Source organism: Emydura macquarii, unplaced genomic scaffold (genome assembly GCF_026122565.2).
Source record: "Emydura macquarii macquarii isolate MOO-44397 ecotype Brisbane River unplaced genomic scaffold, CSIRO-AGI_Emac_v2 contig_1390, whole genome shotgun sequence".
NCBI classification, from domain to species: domain Eukaryota; kingdom Metazoa; phylum Chordata; order Testudines; family Chelidae; genus Emydura; species Emydura macquarii.
This window is the reverse complement of record NW_027131527.1, coordinates 12,564,364-12,574,575: the sequence shown is the minus strand read 5'-3', so window position 1 is coordinate 12,574,575 and position 10,212 is coordinate 12,564,364. Positions and strand designations below refer to the sequence as shown.

The window sequence follows — 10,212 nt, the reverse complement described above, 5'->3', positions numbered from 1 at the left end:
ATGTATATTGTTACACAGTCCCTCTGTGGTGATGAACCTGAAGTTGCAGTTCATTAACAAATCGATCACTAGAAACAGGTCAAACATTTATACTCCATTCTGGTGAGTGGGCGTTTTTGTCCCTTTCCTTATTCAAGTCATGAAATGATGGACATTTGAAGAAGACCCTTTTGTTTTTGATGTAGTGAATTCTATAGCATGGACTCTGATGATCCAGTCTTAGCCAATCCAAGGAGGGATGCAGGCTGTGAGGGAGCACAATCCCTTGCACATTGTATTACTGTCTAGCCAGTCATTCCCTATTTTGTACTTGTACATTTGATTTTTCCTTCTTAAGTGTAGTATTTTGCACTTCTCATTACTGAATTTCATCTTGTTGATTTCAGACCAATTTTCTAATTTATCAAGGTCATTTTTAATTCTAATCCTGTCCTCCAAAGTGCTTGCAACCCCTCCCAGCTTGGTGTCATCCACAAATTTTTTAAGCATACTCTTCATTCTTTTATCCCAGTCATTTATGAATATATTGAATAGTACCAGACCCAGGACAAAGCCCTGTGAGATCCCACAAGATATATTCTCCAAGTTTGACAGAGAACCATTAATAACCACTTTGAGTATGCATTTTCAACCAATTGTGCACCCACCTTATTGTAATTTCATTTAGACCACATTTCCCTAGTTTGCTTATGAGAAGGTCATATGGAACAGTGTCAAAAGCTTTATTAAAATCAAGATATATCATATCTGCTGCTTCTCCTCATTCATTAGGCTGGTAACCCTATGAAAGAACGAAATTAAGTTGCTTTGGCATGATTTGTTCTTGACAAATCCAAGTTGGCTATTCCTTATCACCTACTATCCTCTAGGTTAGTGGTTCCCAACCTGTGGCCCAGTAGGGTCTTTCAAAGTGGCCCGCGGCTCCCCTCCTGCTGGCTGCATAAGGGAGCTACCCCCTAAGGACCCAGGTGGAGCACATTGCCACGGGGCTACAAGACTGGTGCAGGCTTCTTGCTAAGCCAAGGGGACGGGAGATCAGTGCTCCCTTCCCCCTGGCTGTAACAAAGGGCTCCTCCTGGGTCAATAGGCCCTGGGGTCCCTGCTGGATCCAGAGGAAGGAAAGATCAGCGCTCCCCTCCTTCTGGCTCCAGAAGAGAGGAAAGCACTCTGCCTGAGTCCCTAGGTGCTGGGGTCCCTGCTGGAGCCAGAGGGACGGGAGCACTGATCTTTTGTCCCCCTGGCTGCAGAAGAGAGCCACTGCCTAGGGACCCAGTTGGAGCACACAGGGCTACAGGATGCGTGCGGTTTCTCTGCTGTAGCCAGAGGGATGGGAAATCAGCTAGGAGGCTACCTCCTCACTGAACTCCTTCTGTCTGGCTGCAGTGGGGGGCTGCTGGTAGAGGAGCCAGGACCTATCATGCTTGAGGAGGGGCAGGACTCTAAAAATCAGTGCCTTGTGGTTTGGCCTGCACTTAGCAGGCTACTCACTGTGACTTAGCTGCCAGGCTATGTGCTTCAGTGTGTAGTGACAGTCACTCATCTACACTAGTGTTTTGTCTGTGAGTGTGTGACATACTGTGAGTAACTTGTAGGTGTAAAATAGTGAATGTAAAAATGAGCACAGCAGTATCAAAATGTTTACTTTAAATATCTAGTGATTTGTAGTCCTTAATGGTGTGTACGTCAATACATTTTTTATGAGTTGAAAGATTGGTGGCCCTTCAGGGTTGTAAAAATGATATTTGTGGCCCTCGAGCCTAAAAGGTTGGGAACCACTGCTCTAGGTGCTTACAAATTGATTGTTTGATAATTTGTTCCAGTATCTTTCCAGGTATCAAAGTTAGGCTATAATGGGTCTATAATTTCCCAGGTCCTCTTTATTCCCCCTTTTTAAAGGTAGGTACTATGTTGTTGTTACGATTATTAATTATTATTAATAATAATAGTAATAATACTAATAACAGCTTTTATTAAGACTTTTCATCAGTAGCTCTCAAAGATTTTTTAAAAGGAATTCCCTCATTATCCCTATTTTACAGATGGACTTTGTGTAAAAGAAACAGAGACAAATATATGTTTATCTTACAATGAAGAGATGGAAAGAACATGGTGTTTAGCAACTGCAATGAAAACAAGAATGAGTGTGACAGAAAGGGGGGGAGGGGCAAAATGGGATAATCATCCTACCATACCATCTGTAGTCAGTGCTTAATTTGTAATGAAAGGGCTGCTGGAGCTCAAGCAATTAGGTGCCGGGGCTCAAGCAATTTTTTTTACTTTCAGAACTAATGCGACAAGCCTAAATAAATTGAACACTGTCTGCAATGTATTCCTGTGTGTGGATGTTTACACGTCACAGGGGCTGAACCTTGTAAAGAGAATGAAGCAGTCACTGAATGCTGCGGAATCTGGTATTTTGTTAGATTGCTGGTCAGTCATTTTCACAGACTTGTAGATTATAAAGACTGAAAAGACCATTCAAATAATCTAATCTGACTTCTTGTATATCACAGGTCACACATAGAAACTCGCCCAGTAAATTTTGCATCAAGCCCATAACACAGGCATCATTTGCATGTCTACATACAAATACACACATGCACACGCACCATTTGCACATTCAGATGTACATCCACAGGTCACTCGTAGACAGAGTCCAAGTTTTGATGCTGCGTTGTAAGTCTGAGCTAAGGGTAGATTTGCTGCCAGTTCATAAATTTAGGCTATAGTTAAATTGGAACTGGCTCGGGAACCTGGAGTAGGGTTGTGCCAATTCATGGGCTTGGGCTAGTTTGAGGGCCAGATCTAAGCACAGAGTTTGTGGATCTGACTAGGGCTGAAGTTGGAGCTAGTTTGAAGGTCCAAGGTAGGGTGAAGACTAAGACCATCTTATGGGATCAGGCTAAGATAAGGGTAGGAACCAGTTTCAAAGTCAGGGCTATCTATAGAATTGGGACTAGATTGTTAGCTTAGGTGACTTTTAGGGTTGGATCTGGCTCATGGACTCAGCCTAGGGTGATTGTAGGGTCAGTTTGTGCCTCCAGGCTTGGGTTTGAACCAGTTTGTGGGCATTGGCTATGGTTAGAGTTGGTGCCCATCTGTGGGCCTGTGCAAGCGTTAGCATTGGGCCTGGCTGGAGAGTCCATCTAATGTTTAGGGTTATCACCAGTTCATGGGCTCAGGCTGGGGCCAGTTCACTGTCCCAGGCTAAGTTAAGGGCTGGGGCCAGTTCATGGTCTCATACAATGTTCACACACAGGCATACATCACATCCATGCACTCCCAGCAACCTGCATCACACTTACAGCTTGAAGCGGAGAGGAAGGAAGTGAGGTAGCACAGCATTCTTCCTCCTCACACTTGAACTCAGCATGGAAGCAGAGGTGCTATGCAGCCTGTTGCACCAGTGCTCTCACTGTCGACAAAGAAGGGGACAGGAGTGCTCTGAGCTAGTGCTTCAGATACAGCCCTTTCCTATGCCCCTTTCCTTTTCTCTGCTTGGTTTGGATCAAAGCAGTGGGGAGCAGATGGAGCAGGGGGGGAGAGGAAGCAGAGAGCTCTGTGTTTTACTTTGTGGGTGTGACAAGTGGGGAAGTCTGGGATTATGAGCATGGCAAATGTGAGTCAAAAATAGATGGCCACCCATTTCCTCTTCACATCTGCTCCTGATCTCATTTGAAGACTAAAAATATATTTTTGTAGTACAGACCATTGAAATAAGACAAATCTCTCTCTGAAGCAGTCAAGCCATTACTTAAGGTGTCTTGTTTGCAGACTGCAGGAAAAATAACATCAAAACAAGGAGGTATGCAACAATATTTGCAAAGTGTGGAAACACACTGCAGAGTGCACATAAAAGTCTCCAATCTGACCATACTGTTTTCTGCATTCTGAATTTCTTGTAGTTTGATGCTTTGCCTCAGAATTTGGATTTTCTATTCCTTTCATAAAGGCTTCTTTTAGATCAACTGTTGTGTTTGGGCCTTTTTTTTGACATTGGCCCTTTCTCCCTCGTTGGTTGTGCTCCAGACCTACAGCCCACATGTTTCATAAAGTTGTTTTGACGCAGCAGAAGTTGATCTTTGCCAAGTACTGAAAGGGGGCACTGTTGAGTAGTTTTGGTTTAAAATTTGATCTACCTTAAAATGTTTATTATCTAACTGGAGAAATGCCTTCTGGGTTCTAATACTCTATTTATTTCTCACTTATATTGTATTGACTTTAAAGGTAGGTTAAGAAAAAAACATTGTCAATACACAAGCACATTTTTGCCTTTGTGAGAGTTAATTATTGGTTTGCATAAGTGTTCCCAGGTGGAGAAGTCTGCTATGGATTTAGTTAATAGGATTACAGGGATACAATTGAATTAGATTTGAAAACTCTGTGGGACAGGGATTATATCTTTTTATTCATGTAAAGTCAGATCCTCTTAGCTAGCGTAAATTGTTATATGGAGCTATGACAATTTATACCAGCTGAGGATCTGCCCTGTAAAGTGCCATGCCATGCATGGTGCTATATAAATATTAAGACCAAAGTCGTTAAAGTAGTCAGTGATTTGGCGTACCTCAATCTGTGGGTGCCCTTTTTGAGCAGGAGAGCCATTAGCAGAGTTCTGAACAGTACGCACTTTGGTGTTCCTGCCAGGAAGATGGACATAAGGACAATAAGTGCTGTACATGTTAACACAGGAGTATTAGGATAAGGGGAAATGGTTAGCTCTCAAGAAACTGTAGTTTCTTCCCAAACTCTGTCATACTTACTGACCAAGCCTTAGGATTTCAGGACCTAACCAGTTTTCCCAGCCTGGAAAGATTCCAGCAGCGTGACATGAGGGTAAGGACAAACCTATTGTTAAAGGGGATGGGTTAAAAAAACAACACAGGATGCAAAAACAAATGTATTTATCCTCTTTGCAGGAAATGATGACATCATGTGTAAAGATATGAAGCTATTCTTTCAAAGCTCTGAAATGCTAAACTAGATCGACCAGGTTGGTTTTTTAAATTTCTGCTCTCATTATTCAGTAAAAAGCAGAGCCGAACCTTTGCTTTAGGTGCTCCTTGAATATAGAATGAATCTGTTATTGCCCACTGTCGCAGGGTGGAAAGCCCCATGGGCTGAAGAATCTGGGGGCTAAATCAGCCCTGATTAAAAGGGAACCCCTTCCCCTACCCAAAGGGAATCAGGTCATTCAAATATAAAAGACAGCAGAAAACTAGAGGGAGGCTGTGGTTGAGCAAAGCTTGGGAATTAGAAGATACAAGAGAAGGAAGCAAGGTCAGACAGCTGAGGTGTCGAGCCAGAAAGGGCTGGGGACTGGCAGCTTCGGCGGAGCAGACTGATGGAGAAAGAGCTCTGGATGTGGCTGAAGAACTGGAGCTAGCTATGAACTGTTGAATTCTGATTTTGGACTTTATGCTGAGGACTGGTTGGATTATTTTGTGATTAAGGACTCAGAGTGCTGAGCTTTATTTAATATTAAACCAGCCCCAGCATGGAGCGCTAGGAGCAACAAGAAAGTTCTTAAGGGGCTTCCAATAGTAGGCCAACAGGGGCAGGGTACTCACAAAGCGACCCCTAGGCTTAAGGAGCACTCGATAAGTGGCTACACTGCTACACCTGGGAGCTCCCACCAGATGTGATTCTCTTCTGAGACACAGGACAACCCACTCATGCAAATAGGCTGTGCTTTCTGTAAGCAAAGGTATCTCCACCCCCCATGGGCCCATGCTGCCACAAAAGTTTTGCTGACAGAGTAGGAGGGGGGCAGTGAGGCGGAATTTTCCCAAAGCAGCCTTGTTCCTAACTAAAGCCTGCTCTTGGTGGCTCTGGAGTGTCAATAATGAACCATGATGCACTTACAAAAAAAGTGAGGGGGAGGGGCACATGGGGCAGGGAAGAATGGGAGGAAAAGGTGGGGCAAGGAGAGGCCTATGACAACTTGTTCATTCAGTGGCTAACACAAGGAGATTGGGGGAGTTGAATTCAAAGGCTTTCACCTGCTCTGGTGTTCTAACACGGGCATTGCCTCCAAACCCACATGTTGGTATTTTTCAACAAACAAACAACCAACACTGAGATGGGACACCAGAGATACACCAGGCAGGTTCTGATTTTTGACTGACAAAAACACATGAGCTGCCCTCAAGGTTCCTTCCCAGGCTGAGCCTGCCAGGACTGTGGTGACTCTGCAGCAGATGGGTCAGTTATGCCCCCTTGTGGCCACGCTCCTGCAGCTCTCCTCTGACAGCCTCCCTATATTGGGTCTGGCACGTTCTCTTTTTATTCTCTGAAGAAACCCTTTCCTCCCATCCTTCCCTCCCACCCCTAACTCCAAGGGGCTCTTGTGGGACTCAGGTTCCTTCTCTGTGCAGTAGAATTCACTCCTCCATGGGTAATAGCTATCAGAAGAGGGCAGTACAATTCCCAAGAGCAATACTACCAAGGGGCCAAATGGGGCTATGACTGTGTGCCAAGGTATAGGGCCTCCATGTGACTGGCCTTGGCCTCCAATTCCCCCAATATCCAAGGGGATCTTGTGGTTTGGGGAGCTGAGGGAAGCAAACTCTGTTACAACAAGGATGCGGGTCAACCCCATTCCCTGAGTGAATGAGGGGCACTCAGTTGCCAGTCCTGTGTACATGTGCAGCCCATGTAAGGGAACACAAGAACCCAAAGAAAGACACTACTCCTGTCACCTCTCCAGAAGGAAAGGAGTAAATCAGGATTCATAGCTTCACCATCTGACTCTTGAATCCAGACTCCTTAGACCAAGGATTTAATGAGCCCAGAAAACAAACTGCTCTCTGTCTAAAAGGGGCCCCCTTAGGATAGGGTTAAGGCATAAAGGTAGGAGTTTCTTCCACACTCTCCCTTTTCTGTGGCTAAGGAACTTCTGTTTTCAAGGGCCTATCAATCCGCTGCCACTCTTCCTCAACACAAATGAGGAGGTAGGGGGCAGAAAAAAAGAGGAGAAATAAGAGCAGGAAGAAGAGCCAAATTCTGTGCTGACTTTGACTCTGTGCAGCCCTGTTAAAGATAAGGTCAAATCCTTGCTGCATTGAAATGTATGGGAATTTTGCTATTGACTCAAGGGTGACCCTGATTTGGCCCAAAGTTAGTGGGTTAGCATAAGGTGTAAGAGCAGAACTTGGCCCCTAGAAACTGGCGAGAGTGCATCTGTAGAGTGATTCATATAGAATTATCAGCTCACAATAACTACAGAGTGGATGAAAGCTATGTTTAGCCAAGTGATTGGTTACATTTATCTGGAAAGCCACAGGACCTGGATCACTTAGGGATAATTTCTATGCTGCAAAATAACATCGAAGACCCATATTTACCACTACAATAAAAGGGCACTGTCAGATCCTGTAAACTTCTTTCTCCGTCCCTCCACCTCCTCTCCAGAGGACTGAGTTCCCTGTCAACATTGAATGCCTTCAAGGCCCTGCAGAACTCTGGCCCTCCCTCCTTTTCCATTCTTGTTTCTTATTGTAAAACCACATCCCCTCCATTCTATCAATGTGCCAGCCTCACCCATTTGTCAGTTTCTTCCACAACCCTCTCTGCTTTCTTCCCTAACCTTCTTATGCTTGGCAGGCCCTTCCTGAGCTGGTCCACAAAGGTTCTATCTTCTCCTCATTTAAATCAACAGGAAGACTTGTATATATATATATATATATATATATATATATGTCTGTGGAAGTTGGAACAAGCCTCCTGTTCTTTATCTAATCTATCTTAAGTAAACTGTTCATATGGGTGGAGGAAGGGGCTGAAACTGGGAATTAGTATGAGGAAAAAGATGAGAGCTGAACAGGGAAGCCAACCCCAAGATTAAAAAACCCTGATTGCTTTGCTTGACCATGGCAACCCTAAAAAAAGTGCTTGCCTTTCTTTTTTTGCTCTTCAGGATGTGCTGTCTTTATGTTTGGAACAAACTTAGCACCCAAAATTGTACTATTACAATCCAAACAATGAATGATTAGAACCGCATTGAGACGGGCAGGGCAGGGCAGGAAGTTCACAACTTCTTCATCACAGGGCAGAAGTCTATACCATCGTCAGCTACACGGAGGGGTCCCTGGACAGTTCCTTCCCTTCCTTGGAATAACTCTCCAGCTAAATAACAATCACAGTTCAATTGGACATTGGAGTTCTGTGTTTCTTGTCACGCGCACTGGCCTCTGGCAAAGTCCTTGTTGGTTGTTGACACAGCTAAATGAAAATTCCCCCAGGACCTCAGCACATCCTTCTCAAGGTACACATGACTTGCAGGTGTAGTGCCTGATCCAACTGAATCAGGAATCTACTTGTGTTCTCTAGTTTCTACAGAAAGCCTCTGGCCTCTGGCATTACTGCAAACTCCCCTAGGTCCCACTGTTTTCCTAAAGTACTATTCTTCACATGAAATGTTTGCAATCCAGTGCTGCCAACTGTCCTGATTTCTCAGGATATTTGCTTTCCCCTGTCCTTTTTTTTAAAAAGCAAATTTCTACTCCTAATGGCTGTGGTGAAAAGCCTGAAAATATGACGTGAGTGCACCCTACAGGCCCCAAAACCAGGAAGCAAACAAAAAGAACCGAACTTAAAACCAAAACCAAAAAAAGCTCCCTCTGAATTGTGAATGCTTGAGGTGGGATGTCAGGCTTGTTCTTGGATGCTCAGATTGTCACTTGTGTAAGATGGGCACTTCCCCACGTATGTGCTGATTTGAATGTCCAGCTGTGGGCCATCCTATTAAAGATAATCTGTGAAGGTACAGAAACTGTTTGTGCCCTTTTTGGGTTCTTTATGATGCATAAATAGGTCCTGAAAGGCCTTAACTCTTCTGGCTTGTCTCTTGCATCAGGAGTTCAGATCTTATCTATGCGGTCTTTCCTGACAAACTCCATGGATGCAGCCCCCCCTAGTAAAAATCAGTGCCTATCTTACAGAAGTACTGGCATTGATGCAGCCTCAGTAGCCAGAAGTCTAGTGATCTGTTGGCTTTCATCACATTGTAGAAAAAACATCTGAGCCCTGTCTATACTAACATTTACAGCTTTGTTACACCAGGACAGGTACTGTGATACAGATCCTACTTTCTGTAGTGTATGTAGACAAAGGCCTGTGCATGATTGAAGAACAAGCAGGTTTAAGACATCACAGATTAAGTGAGAGAGGAAGGGATATTTAATCAGGCTAATCTTCTTTGGTTTGAGTGTGCTTTTGTTTAACTCAAAGCCCTGAGTGAACAGATGGAAGAAGAGTTATTCTATTAAAGTTTCAGCACCCTATTCCTTCAGTTTAGGGTTGAGAGGGCTTCCAGACCACTGCTCTAGGTCCTCTGAGAAAGACCTCTTGCAAACCAGGGTGAGGTGTCCTGACTTTTCTAAAATGGGGCGGAAGGAGGAATCTTACTTTTTGAAAAAATAAATCTTCAAGTCTCCTTTGTTTGTGTTGCTGCTCTTGTTCGGATCCTAAGCATAGACAAGCGAAAGTCAGGCCTGGCAGTGATTGAATTAATCCTGGTGTATTAGCTCAATTGATGCAAGCCCCTGCATGCCCTTATCTATGCTAAGGAACCAGCACCACTGCAGCTCAATGATTGCTGAATCAGGGCTGCTCCCAAATGTAGACAGCCAACTAAGCAAAAAAGGCCACAAACCCAAGCTTGCCTCTTTGGGTTACCTTTAAGGTGCTTGAATAGTATAATGACTCTGAAGTAAAGATTCCACTCAGGGCATTTTGAAAGGCCATTTTAAGCTATACATGGGGTAGCCTGTTCACTTTCCATTTTGCCTGGGTCCGTTTCACAGGGGAGTCAGAAAAGGCCAACTTGTCTGGAGAAATACTCAATATAACAAGATTTCAGTATTCACCAGACAATTTTGTTTTTACTGAAAGCAAGAGCAAAGCATCTGTTTATGATCCTTATCTCAGGTTGCCCATTCTTCCCTGAGGGAGGTCAGTTTCTCTTTGAAGACCAGCCTGGCAGCTGGAGAATTTGGTTTACTCTAGCCTTTAGCACTGTAAGAGAACTGCAGTACCAGCTGGCTAACCCAGCTAATTGTGACAATAGCACAGTATGTGGCAAATACAACACTGGAAAGAAAACCAACAAATCCAATCAAATAAAAATAATCTTTACGTAGCTGTAAAGGGAAGAGCATAAGATGGCTTGCTATTTGACCTGCTGCCTCCCTAGGAAAACCTGGAGCTTTT

At 44.1% G+C, this 10,212-nt stretch overlaps 1 long non-coding RNA gene across 1 annotated transcript; it reads left to right on the top strand.

The window, feature by feature from the left end:
• The first annotated feature begins 4,623 nt into the window (after positions 1-4,623).
• Positions 4,624-5,536, top strand: LOC137156218 (uncharacterized). The gene is made up of 2 exons (XR_010920700.1): positions 4,624-4,836; positions 4,920-5,536. It is a non-coding gene; the product is annotated as an uncharacterized lncRNA (long non-coding RNA).
• Positions 5,537-10,212: the final 4,676 nt, after the last annotated feature.